Source organism: Adiantum capillus-veneris, chromosome 20, assembly GCF_014529385.1.
Source record: "Adiantum capillus-veneris isolate H3 chromosome 20, ASM1452938v2, whole genome shotgun sequence".
NCBI classification, from domain to species: domain Eukaryota; kingdom Viridiplantae; phylum Streptophyta; class Polypodiopsida; order Polypodiales; family Pteridaceae; genus Adiantum; species Adiantum capillus-veneris.
This window is the reverse complement of record NC_140950.1, coordinates 2,648,800-2,661,258: the sequence shown is the minus strand read 5'-3', so window position 1 is coordinate 2,661,258 and position 12,459 is coordinate 2,648,800.

The following is a 12,459-nucleotide window of genomic DNA, read 5'->3' as shown; positions in this document are numbered from 1 at the left end:
ACGATGAATTTTATTGACGTAAGCTTGTCTCTCAATAAGGTGATCCATAAAGAAGATAGAGTTTGGATCCACTTCTCCTTCTATATTCGAGCATTATCCCATACACATCTTGGCTTATGATATTGATCAAACCTTATACCAAACCTAAAGGGTTGTCAGTAACAATCTTTTCAAAACGTTCATTAAATAGCCATTGTGATAAGTAATTGAAATTCAATCGGAGTTCATGCTGCATTTAAATCTTGAAAATCACAATGGGACAAACTCCAAGTTTTTGATTCATCATTAAAGCTTTTTTTGCACGTATAGTATCCCTGGAAGGATGTACCAGTAAATCGTAAGCATCAATATATAGCACGTCACATGCTATTTTACTATTTTCTTCAATTATCTGATTGTGTGTCCACTCAATATTCTAGGGAAAAATTGTTGATGGTTCATTACAAAACTCTGGTTGACCATCTACAAAAAACTCCCATGCAAGGAACATGTTTGGCACCAAATACTCAATGGCCATTATGTTTGTCAGTTCCCGATTCCGCAGCAGCAAGATGCTGCAGTTGTATATTGAACAAGGCCATCACTAACTTGATGGCGGCGGCACTGCCTGATCAGAGAGAGAGAGAGAGAGAGAGAGAGAGAGAGAGAGAGAGAGAGAATTTCTCACAGAGAATTGCCTGAGACGAGAGCGATCGGGGAGAGTTTGCTACTGTCGGCTTTTTTAAAGTGCGTGCTATTTTTACTGCAACAAGCATAGCTCCAAAGAATAACATCTTAAAATGAATAACATCTTAAAATAGCTTCAAAAGCCTAAAAGTTGTGTACAACATTTCATAGGCACCACGCCTATATCACTGCAGGCAGTGCCAACAAATATTTTATTTGTACATTCAGGATGCAATGCGTGTAAATTTGTCATTAACTCCATCTACATCCAGAGAAAAGAAGTGCAATTTCAATGTTGTTTACTAACAGGAACTAGTGGTACAAATTTTAGTTTCATTCAATAAAACTGGAAATTTGTAAGTAGATTAATTTTTGTACCTAGTAATTACAATCATTTTGTAAAATAAAAGGGGAAGACAAACTATGTTCAAAAAAACTATCACTATATTTTTTACATTTAATCTATGAAGTTATTTTAGGTCTGTATAGTCGTATTATTTATTTTTACCAACTACAAATTTGATCAGGATTATTTGTATTGAAGGATAAGATTTTTTTTTTTCAATACTTAGATATGTTTTTTATTGATAGTCCTAAGATTGTATGTTAGTTTGAAGTAATTTTTTGAATGTATTGATCGAATATGAATCAGTGTAACTGGTTTAATTATACTGAATATGTATTTTGTAAATGTACATCAATCGTAAACTAGAAAGTGAAAGTCAACAATTTTGTATACGGAAAATAAAGGTTTATTTTTTTGTCTCTTATAAATGTAAATCCTAAGCTCCAGGTATAATATACTAATACATATTACACTTCAAACTATAATAAAGCAAAATTAAGCACTAGAAGAATATTAATATTGAATTAGAAATGCCAAATACGTCATTGTTCTAAATTCTATTAGTATTAACTATATTATTGGAGATTATAAAAGTTATCTAGAAATGGCAATTACATTATCAGAAAGCAAATTTTCAAGTTTTTTATGTATTAAATTGAAAAGAAGCTAGTATGGAACATGTAATTGTATGTTTAAAAATTTACCTCTTTTGTAATTTGTACATTGTTTTGAACATAAGTTCTAGAATACAAATTGTCTAAATTCAAGCTACAACAATATTTACTCTGCTTTCTTGTAATGGTTTCTAAGAAGGGCAGGCTCGTCGATGATATTCTCATCGCTATATTCTATTGGTTCAGAGCTTGGAGGAAAATTCTGATGTGTTACTTTCTCTGGTTCATCTACGTTGATGTGTTTCTTTGTACACTGTTTATTCCGTCGAGCAGCCTCTGTATTTGCTGTTGAAAACAATGAATTTTTTGTACTTGTTTGTACAAAGTTTCCGTCTTTCGTCAAAATAAATACTAGTGTGGAGTTTTTTGAACAAGTAGTGTGTTTCTTGGCTCCATTTAGTGGAGTTCCTCTTGAGAATATTCTAGAAAGCATCATATACATGTTCGTTAAACATTTGGTATGAAAATATCTAAAGAACAAATCAACCAGTTCACATACTTGCTTCTATGCAGGTTTACAATTTTATTGTAATAAATGTGAAATTTAATTTTCAAATCATCGAGAAGAGAAGACAGAGAGGAAGAGAGGCAAACAAAGAGAGAGAAGTATATGATACATAAACTTATAGAGGATATTTTACTAACTCAATGTCATTTAGTATATGAGGGCAGTTTTTTTAAATTTGTTTCTTATTAACCTATTTAATAAATTACAATATTAGATTACATATGATGGAGTCTTGTTTTTCATATATATTTATGACTATAATAAATTAAAATGTTCAATTTCTTTTATTACTTTAATTCTTGTACGAGCACATTGAAATCATATTGAATAGTTATAAGCTTTTTTTTGGAATTTCAATCTTATATATGTATCTATATTATATTCAGTGACAGAAGTACTATTCTCAAGAAGTTTATTCAATTATGAAGAGTTTTTTTATGAAAGGTGTTTTCAGTGATTAACAATGTGTTCTTCTTGAATATATACCTCTAAAAAAAGTATAAAAACATGTAACCTTCAATATTATATTTTTTATTAATATAAAGGTACAAAATGAATTAGAAGAATTAAAACTTACATATCATATATTTACAACTCATAGAGTGCAGGTCTCTCCATTGGATTTATACGAGTACAACATTTTGCAAATGCGTATAAAATTTGAACAAAGTCATTTCTCGGTTTGTTACCTTCAAACGGCAGGAACCGTAAAGTTTAAGATTTTTTCCCAAAGAGTAAATTTCAGTTGTGCCAAGTTGTAAGCGACAGGCTTAGAATTGAAAAATTCATGAGCGACCCATGGGTACAATCTTTTGTACTCTTCAAAGGTGTCTTTTTTATTATTTGGCAATGGTTTATGTACTTTCTTTGTACTTGTACTCGTACTTTTCTCCCAATTTGTAATACCTACGTAAACATCTTCTGTTTTCTCATAGAAGTGTAGGTAAATATTTTGTAGTTGTAAGTCATTATGCAAGTACCCATTTGAATTTATGTAACTTACAGTTTATTCCAATCCATTGATAATATCAAAAATATGTGCCTTGAAACGCTCTTTTATACCAATCCTCTATGAAACACTGACATAGTGCTTAGGAGGTACATTCGTACCTACAGTACTAGATAGCCATGTCCAGCTCGTAAGGGCCAAGCCATTTCAGAAAGGGTATATAACAATAGGCTCTTCTTCATTACGGCAGAGTCCAAGCAGAGATATGATGCCGCTATGGCTTATAGACATGTTTGTAGCTTCATCAATTGCATGTAATTCTGGCGGAGCAAGAGTTTCTGCAGAACTAAAGATTTTTGTTGTGTAGACATTCTCTGTAAATGTGTGTTCCAAAAATTTACGCATGCAAGAGTAATTGCCATACGTATGATGGACTCGTTGTTGTGAGTCATCGATAAAATGGATTTGTTTTACTGTGCACATACTGGGAAGGGCCTTCACCACAATTGATTTTTTTGTTTTTCATACGACTAATCTGTTTTTGTTTCCATTTTCCTTTTGCTCTTTGAAACCTTTTCTACATTTGCTCTATTTTCTTCGACTCTTAATATACTATTTGAATCTGCCTCTACGTTTTTCTCTAATTGTAAAAATGACTTTTTTTAACTTCACCAAGAGCTTTAGATATTTCGTTGAGGAAAGATTTTGAAGAAAGAAAATTATTGCAATGTTCAAAGTAAGGCCACGTAGCTTTCAACCTAGTGATACTTGCCTCCTATAACACCACAAACAGCTCTTGCAAGTCAGTGCGAGTAGGCTTGAAAAATTCTTCGAACTATTGGTCACTGAAATCCAAACATCTCGTGACAATTATAGTTACCAAACACTGACGCTCGTCTTTCTCTAAAGTTCTTTTCTCCCTTGAAATTTCCATAGTCTATATTGAAATAGTAAAATTACGTTATACAAATGGAGAGACAGCAAGTTATCTTTCTTCTACCAAAAATACTATTACAAATTAAAACTTTAAATAATTTTATATTGAAGAAATTATTATAAAATTGTAATATATTATACATGCTGATTTGTAATACTAATTGATTAATAAGAAAAAAAATCTTCATATACCAATATAAACTTCCATAGAGTAGCTTATTTTTTTTAAATGTACACAATGTAAATGTTTCTACTGCATATACTTTTGAAACTAATATAAGTAAATACCAAATGGAAACATTAATATACATTGAAATATTCTAAGAGTAAATACACCTAATCAATATAAAAAGCATAGTCAATAGGAGTGCTGACATTTTAGATGCAAGTATGAAATTTTGCAAAGTGTTTAAAAACAATGGACAATGTTTCTATTGAATAATTTTCTGAGACAAACAGATATCAAACGATAACATTGGCATGTATTTAAATAGCATAAAAAATATGTTTTTTTCTATCTACAATCAAAAGAGGATTGCAAAGCATATATTAATCTACCAATCAACTATTGGAATATGACTGATCAACGTAAAAACCATGACAATAAAAAAATGTATTCCTTATATACAAATGTAAAATTTTACAAAGTATTTGAAAATATACAATATAAATGTCCCTGTTGAATAATCTTCCACAACTGCTGTAAGCAGACACCAAATGAAAATATCGACATGTATTCAAGCATTTCAAGAATACAGTTCTTGTCTACAAACAAAATGAAACTACAAAATGAGTTTTGAATATGACAGTTTTTGCTATAGAATTCGAGCAAACTTCTTATACACGAATGTAGAGTTTCATAAAGCAACTTATTTTCGAAAGAGTATGCAACGTACATATTCCTACCATATAAAAAGTTTAGAGCAGTGCAAGTGACGCCAAGCAAAAACATAGACATATATTCAAGCATTATAAAAACATTTCTTTTGGCTAAAAAACAACGTAGCCATGAAACATACACCAATATACCAGATGAAAAGTGAACATGCAAGGGAATATTGGGAGGGAGAACAACTTTCAAGTGGAACATTCACTTTACAATACTCTAATTTGGCTATTCAATGTAAGAATTTACTATATGTAAACAAATTTGCATCTGTTTATAAATCATCTGGTCACTTTCAACTTATATATGCAAAAAAAAAGACACTTCTAAATCATACACTCCCAAAATGAGCATCGAAAACTCAAACCATCAGCAACATTGAATATGATGTAAAAGACTATACATATTTAATTTAAAAGCACTACCAAATCTTCAAGAGAAGATGTTAGAGTGCAATTAAACATTATTTCTTTTCTCTTTTGCACTATTTTGTCTTTGGAAGACATAATAGTGCGCTTATATGCACATTTATTTTCTTTTGAGAACACAATCAAGTCTTTGGAAGAAGACATTGACGTGTATTTGAATATAAAAATATTTTACCCGCACAACTACATCCTAAGAACAGAACAATAGAGTGTATTCCAAAAAAAAAAACTACATCTAGATATATTTAAAATTGAAGTTTATCTCATATAGCATTTGAAGTTGTTACATATTTTTTCTTTGTTTAGTCTCAATGAACTGTTATCAATACCAATTTTTTTTTGTTTATATGACTACATCACTACAAAGCACCATAAATTTTCTACAAAGAAAAACAAAGAACTTGAAATTCACGAATCAAAATCTAGTTTAAGTTTGTATTCAAGTCACAATACATTACATGCATTCATTCACTAGAAACAATTATTAATATATATACCATTTTCACATAAATTAGAAGAATATTCTTTCTATTTTTTCCTTCCCTCTCTCTCTCTCTCTCTCTCTCTCTCTCTCTATTTTCATAAATATATAGAAACAAGATTTGAAAAATGTTTAATCTTACTGTTTTTTTAGGTTTATACTTAATTGGAAGGCTTGAAGGTGCATGGTTCAAGAAAGTAGGCAGACCTTGCATACTAATTTAAATTCTATAGTACTAAAGCATGAAAGGAAGAAATACGTATTGGAGTCCAATTCAAGTCTTTTATGTAAGTAATGAATAGGGGTTAAGACTGAACCAATCTGTAGTGTGGGGAGCCTAGTATGTTGGGAGTCCACTGCTTATGCATCAAATTATTATCCATCTAGTCTTTAGCAATACCTTCACTAGAGAGAAAGAAGTATTGGACGCCTCCGATTGCACCAATCCAATTGAACTTGGACTATGTGGGAACTTACGATTGGGAAGAGAGAGTAAATATGGTCCTATTACTCTGACTATTTTACGATTTTTAGGTAGCAGAGATCGAGTCACTTAATCATACAACGCTGCAGACATAGTCCATTGCACCAGCAAGAAGAAGGGTCCAGTTTAATAATTCACTCTGTGATGTGAAAATGGATGCAGACCTTCTTTTATTGATGTATAAGCATAGGCCTACACGCAAAAAAGAATAGATTTTTGTGTACAAGTACAACTTGGTAGTTCATGAGTGGTCGCTTCTCTCCGACAATCTCAGATTGCCTTTCCCTATGCCTTCAGGCATCAAAATATTCATTCATGCCGCTGCAAGAGGTGGCCTCGTTATCCTCACCATAACCGTATATATTTGCCACTTGATCTCAATTACTTGGAAGTTGCTTCCTTCTTGTCGTAACTACAACTTATGAAATATTCCCCATTGTCAAGGTGGCATGCCCCATAGACCTTGTACTCCAATAGTCACGAACCAAAATCAATTTGATGGAGAGTTTGGAGCGGAGGAGTAATCATGTTCGCAACATTGCATGTTCTTTCAAGGACCGTTGATGTATGATTAGATGTTATTTTCTAAGATTTGAACACTTTTTTGGCTTGCTTGTTCCAAATAGGCAATGCCTTGCGAATATTGAGTCTTCTTTTATGCCTAATTAGAATAGAATGAAAGATACTTTCTTTTTGTACTTCACATGGATAAAGCTTTCTCTTTTGCCTTTCCTCAAGGGTCTACGTGTAAAACTTTTTCTAGAACTTAAAGGTTTCAAACTAGTTTATGTTTTTCACACATTTGAAATGTAATTTCTCAATGTTGAGTAAAACCCAACTTGAAAGGCTATCACATCGACACAAGATTGACTTGGTGGTCAAGCATAATATATTAGGGTTCCTTATTATCATGCCACATGGCAATGGAGACATTCCAGTACTATAAGTTGGCAATGTGGGCACGAGTTGAAGTTGAGCGATGCATGAGGAGGGAATCTACAATGTCCTCTACTACCAGCCTATGGTGGTGGGGGGGGGGGGGGGGAAGGAGAGAGAGAGAGAGAGAGAGAGAGAGCTTTCTACTTTGTGAAGGCTTGATATGAAAAATAGCAAATGTTTGAGCATTTTCATTCGCTGCATTAACACATCCTGGATACTTCCAAGCAGAAATTCTTCTACATTCCGACTTATTTGGTAGGTGTTGCTGCATTTCATAGATCTATTGCATCCATTGAAAACAGTCTTTTGATGGTCGGTCCTTGCCGTGGACATTCTCTGTAAATGTGTGTTCAAAAAATTTACGCATGCAAGAGTAACTACCATACATATGATGGACTCGTTGTTGTGAGTCATCGATAAAATGGATTTGTTTTACTGTGCACATACTGGGAAGGGCCTTCACCACAATTGATTTTTTTGTTTTGCGTACGACTAATCTGTTTTTGTTTCCATTTTCCTTTTGCTTTTTGAAACCTTTTCTACATTTGCTCTATTTTCTTCGACTCTTAATATACTATTTGAATCTGCCTCTACGTTTTTCTCTAATTGTAAAAATGACTTTTTTTAACTTCACCAAGAGCTTTAGATATTTCGTTGAGGAAAGATTTTGAAGAAATAAAATTATTGCAATGTTCAAAGTAAGGCCACGTAGCTTTCAACCTAGTGATACTTGCCTCCTATAACACCACAAACAACTCTTGCAAGTCAGTGCGAGTAGGCTTGAAAAATTCTTTGAGCTATTGGTCACTGAAAGCCAAACATCTCGTGACAATTGCAGTTACCAAACACTGACGCTCGTCTTTCTCTAAAGTTCTTTTCTCCCTTGAAATTTCCATAGTCTATATTGAAATAGTAAAATTACGTTATACAAATGGAGACACAGCAAGTTATCTTTCTTCTACCAAAAAAACTATTACAAATTAAAACTTTAAATAATTTTATATTGAAGAAATTATTATAAAATTGTAATATATTATACATGCTGATTTGTAATACTAATTGATTAATAAGAAAAAAAATCTTCATATACCAATATAAACTTCCATAGAGTAGCTTATTTTTTTTAAATGCACACAATGTAAATGTTTCTACTGCATATACTTTTGAAACTAATATAAGTAAATACCAAATGGAAACATTAATATACATTGAAATATTCTAAGAATAAATACACCTAATCAATATAAAAAGCATAGTCAATAGGAGTGCTGACATTTTAGATGCAAGTATGAAATTTTGCAAAGTGTTTAAAAAAAATGGACAATGTTTCTATTGAATAATTTTCTGAGACAAACAGATATCAAATGATAATATTGGCATGTATTTAAATAGTATAAAAAATACGTTTTTTTCTATCTACAATCAAAAGAGGATTGCAAAGCATATATTAATCTACCAATCAACTATTGGAATATGACTGATCAACGTAAAAACCATGACAATAAAAAAATGTATTCCTTATATACAAATGTAAAATTTTACAAAGTATTTGAAAATATACAATATAAATGTCCCTGTTGAATAATCTTCCACAACTGCTGTAAGCAGACACCAAATGAAAATATCGACATGTATTCAAGCATTTCAAGAATACAGTTCTTGTCTACAAACAAAATGAAACTACAAAATGAGTTTTGAATATGACAGTTTTTGCTATAGAATTCGAGCAAACTTCTTATACACGAATGTAGAGTTTCATAAAGCAACTTATTTTCGAAAGAGTATGCAACGTACATATTCCTACCATATAAAAAGTTTAGAGCAGTGCAAGTGACGCCAAGCAAAAACATAGACATATATTCAAGCATTATTAAAACATTTCTTTTGGCTAAAAAACAACGTAGCCATGAAACGTACATCAATATACCAGATGAAAAGTGAACATGCAAGGGAATATTGGGAGGGAGAACAACTTTCAAGTGGAACATTCACTTTACAATACTCTAATTTGTCTATTCAATGTAAGAATTTACTTTATGTAAACAAATTTGCATCTGTTTATAAATCATCTGGTCACTTTCAACTTATATATGCAAAAAAAAGACACTTCTAATTAATCATACGCTCCCAAAATGAGCATCGAAAACTCAAACCATTAGCAACATTGAATATGATGTAAAAGACTATACATATTTAATTTAAAAGCACTACCAAATCTTCAAGAGAAGATGTTAGAGTGCAATTAAACATTATTTCTTTTCTCTTTTGCACTATTTTGTCTTTGGAAGACATAATAGTGCGCTTATATGCACATTTATTTTCTTTTGAGAACACAATCAAGTCTTTGGAAGAAGACATTGACGTGTATTTGAATATAAAAATATTTTACCCGCACAACTACGTCCTAAGAACAGAACAATAGAGTGCATTCCAAAAAATAAAACTACATCTAGATATATTTAAAATTGAAGTTTATCTCATATAGCATTTGAAGTTGTTACATATTTTTTCTTTGTTTAGTCTCAATGAACTGTTATCAATACCAAATTTTTTTTGTTGATGTGACTACATCACTACAAAGCACCATAAATTTTCTACAAAGAAAAACAAAGAGCTTGAAATTCACGAATCAAAATCTAGTTTAAGTTTGTATTCAAGTCACAATACACTACATGCATTCCTTCACCAGAAACAATTATTGATATATATACCATTTTCACATAAATTAGAAGAATATTCTTTCTATTTTTTCCTTCCCTCTCTCCCTCTCCCTCTCTCTCTCTCTCTCTCTCTCTCTCTCTCTCTCTCTCTCTCTCTATCTATCTATCTATTTTCATAAATGTATAGAAACAAGATTTGAAAAATGTTTAATCTTACTGTTTTTTAGGTTTATACTTAATTGGAAGGCTTGAAGGTGGTTCAAGAAAGTAGGCAGACCTTGGAAGTTTTGATAACGTAGAATATATACCAATTTAAATTCTATAGTACTAAAGCATGAAAGGAAGAAATACGTATTGGAGTCCAATTCAAGTCTTTTATGTAAGCAATGAATAGGGGTTAAGAATGAACCAATCTGTAGTGTGGGGAGCCTAGTATGTTGGGAGTCCACTGCTTATGCATCAAATTATTCACCATCTAGTCTTTAGCAATACCTTCACTAGAGAGAAAGAAGTATTGGATGCCTCTGATTGCACCAATCCAATTGAACTTGGACTATGTGGGAACTTACGATTGGGAAGAGAGAGTAAATATGGTCCTATTACTCTGACTATTTTACGATTTTTAGGTAGCAGAGATCGAGTCACTTAATCATACAACGCTACAGACATAGTCCATTGCACCAGCAAGAAGAAGGGTCCAGTTTAATAATTCACTCTGTGATGTGAAAATGGATGCAGACCTTCTTTTATTGATGTATAAGCATAGGCCTACACGCAAAAAAGAATAGATTTTTGTGTACAAGTACATTTTGGTAGTTCATGAGTGGTTGCTTCTTTCCGACAATCTCAGATTGCCTTTCCCTATGCCTTCAGACATCAAAATATTCTTTCATGCCGCTGCAAGAGGTGGCCTCCTTATCCTCACCATAACCGTATATATTTGCCACTTGATCTCAATTACTTGGAAGTTGCTTCCTTCTTGCCGTAACTACAACTTATGAAATATTCCCCATTGTCAAGGTGGCATGTCCCATAGACCTTGTACTCCAATAGTCACGAACCAAAATCAATTTGATGGAGAGTTTGGAGCGGAGGAGCAATCATGTTCGCAACATTGCATGTTCTTTCAAGGACCGTTGATGTATGATTAGATGTTATTTTCTAAGATTTGAACACTTTTTTGGCTTGCTTGTTCCAAATAGGCAATGCCTTGCGAATATTGAGTCTTCTTTTATGCCTAATTAGAATAGAATGAAAGATACTTTCTTTTTGTACTTCACATGGATAAAGCTTTCTCTTTTGCCTTTCCTCAAGGATTCTACGTGTAAAACTTTTTCTAGAACTTAAAGGTTTCAAACTAGTTTATGTTTTTCACACATTTGAAATGTAATTTCTCAATGTTGAGTAAAACCCAACTTGAAAGGCTAGCACATCGACACAAGGTTGACTAGGTTGGTGGTCAAGCATAATATATTTGGGTTGCTTATTATCATGCCACATGGCAATGGAGACATTCCAGTACTATAAGTTGGCAATGTGGGCACGAGTTGAAGCTGAGCGATGCATGAGGGAATCTACAATGTCCTCTACTGCAAGCCTATGGAGGTGGGGGGGGGGGGGGGGGGGGAGAGAGAGAGAGAGAGAGAGGGAGAGATTTCTACTTTGTGAAGGCTTGATATGCAAAATAGCAAATGTTTGAGCATTTTCATTCGCTGCATTAACACATCCTGGATACTTCCAAGCAGAAATTCTTCTACATTCCGACTTATTCGGTAGGTGTTGCCGCATTTCATAGATCTATTGCATCCATTGAAAACAGTCTTTTAATGGTCGGTCTTGCCGCGGATGTCCTCCTGTACCTGCCCTCGCTACGTATTTGTTTGAAAACATCCCATAGCTTCATGGCCCTGCCCCTGCCCTCATTGGGCATTAGGCATTTTTTTCATAACACCTTGGGTTTGCATTTGCTGCAAACCCACAACATCCCAGCCCTATCCCTATTATCTTGGTGACACTTTAATAGAAACCAGTTTGATGCATTCACCATAGGAAAATTCGCATCATATGATTAATGCGTCTTTCCATAGTGTCATTCATATGATTAAGGATGGCTCATCAGCAACATATCCTCCACTGTTGCCGAAGCGACAACATTCATGAACAAGTATGAGGCCAGGCAAATGGTTTAAGCAGACTTAACCATGAGATTGCAGGTCTTGCTGAATGAGATCGATCCCTACACATTTGCATCCCCTTGTGAGAAGACTAATCCACGCATTAATGGATGGTAGATTGCAAAGAACATAGGGCTACCCAAAAAAACCCTCTTGGATTTGCACTCTCATGTGCAGTCTTACATAGGCTTGCAGTGAGGTAGATGCCATGGCAACCGCTTACTTGAACACCATACACATAGTTCCTCATTATCTTGCCATCATGGGTATGGCAAGGGTGTGTGGCCAATTAAGAACAGCCACGCATCTTTTTGCACTATAAGCCAGC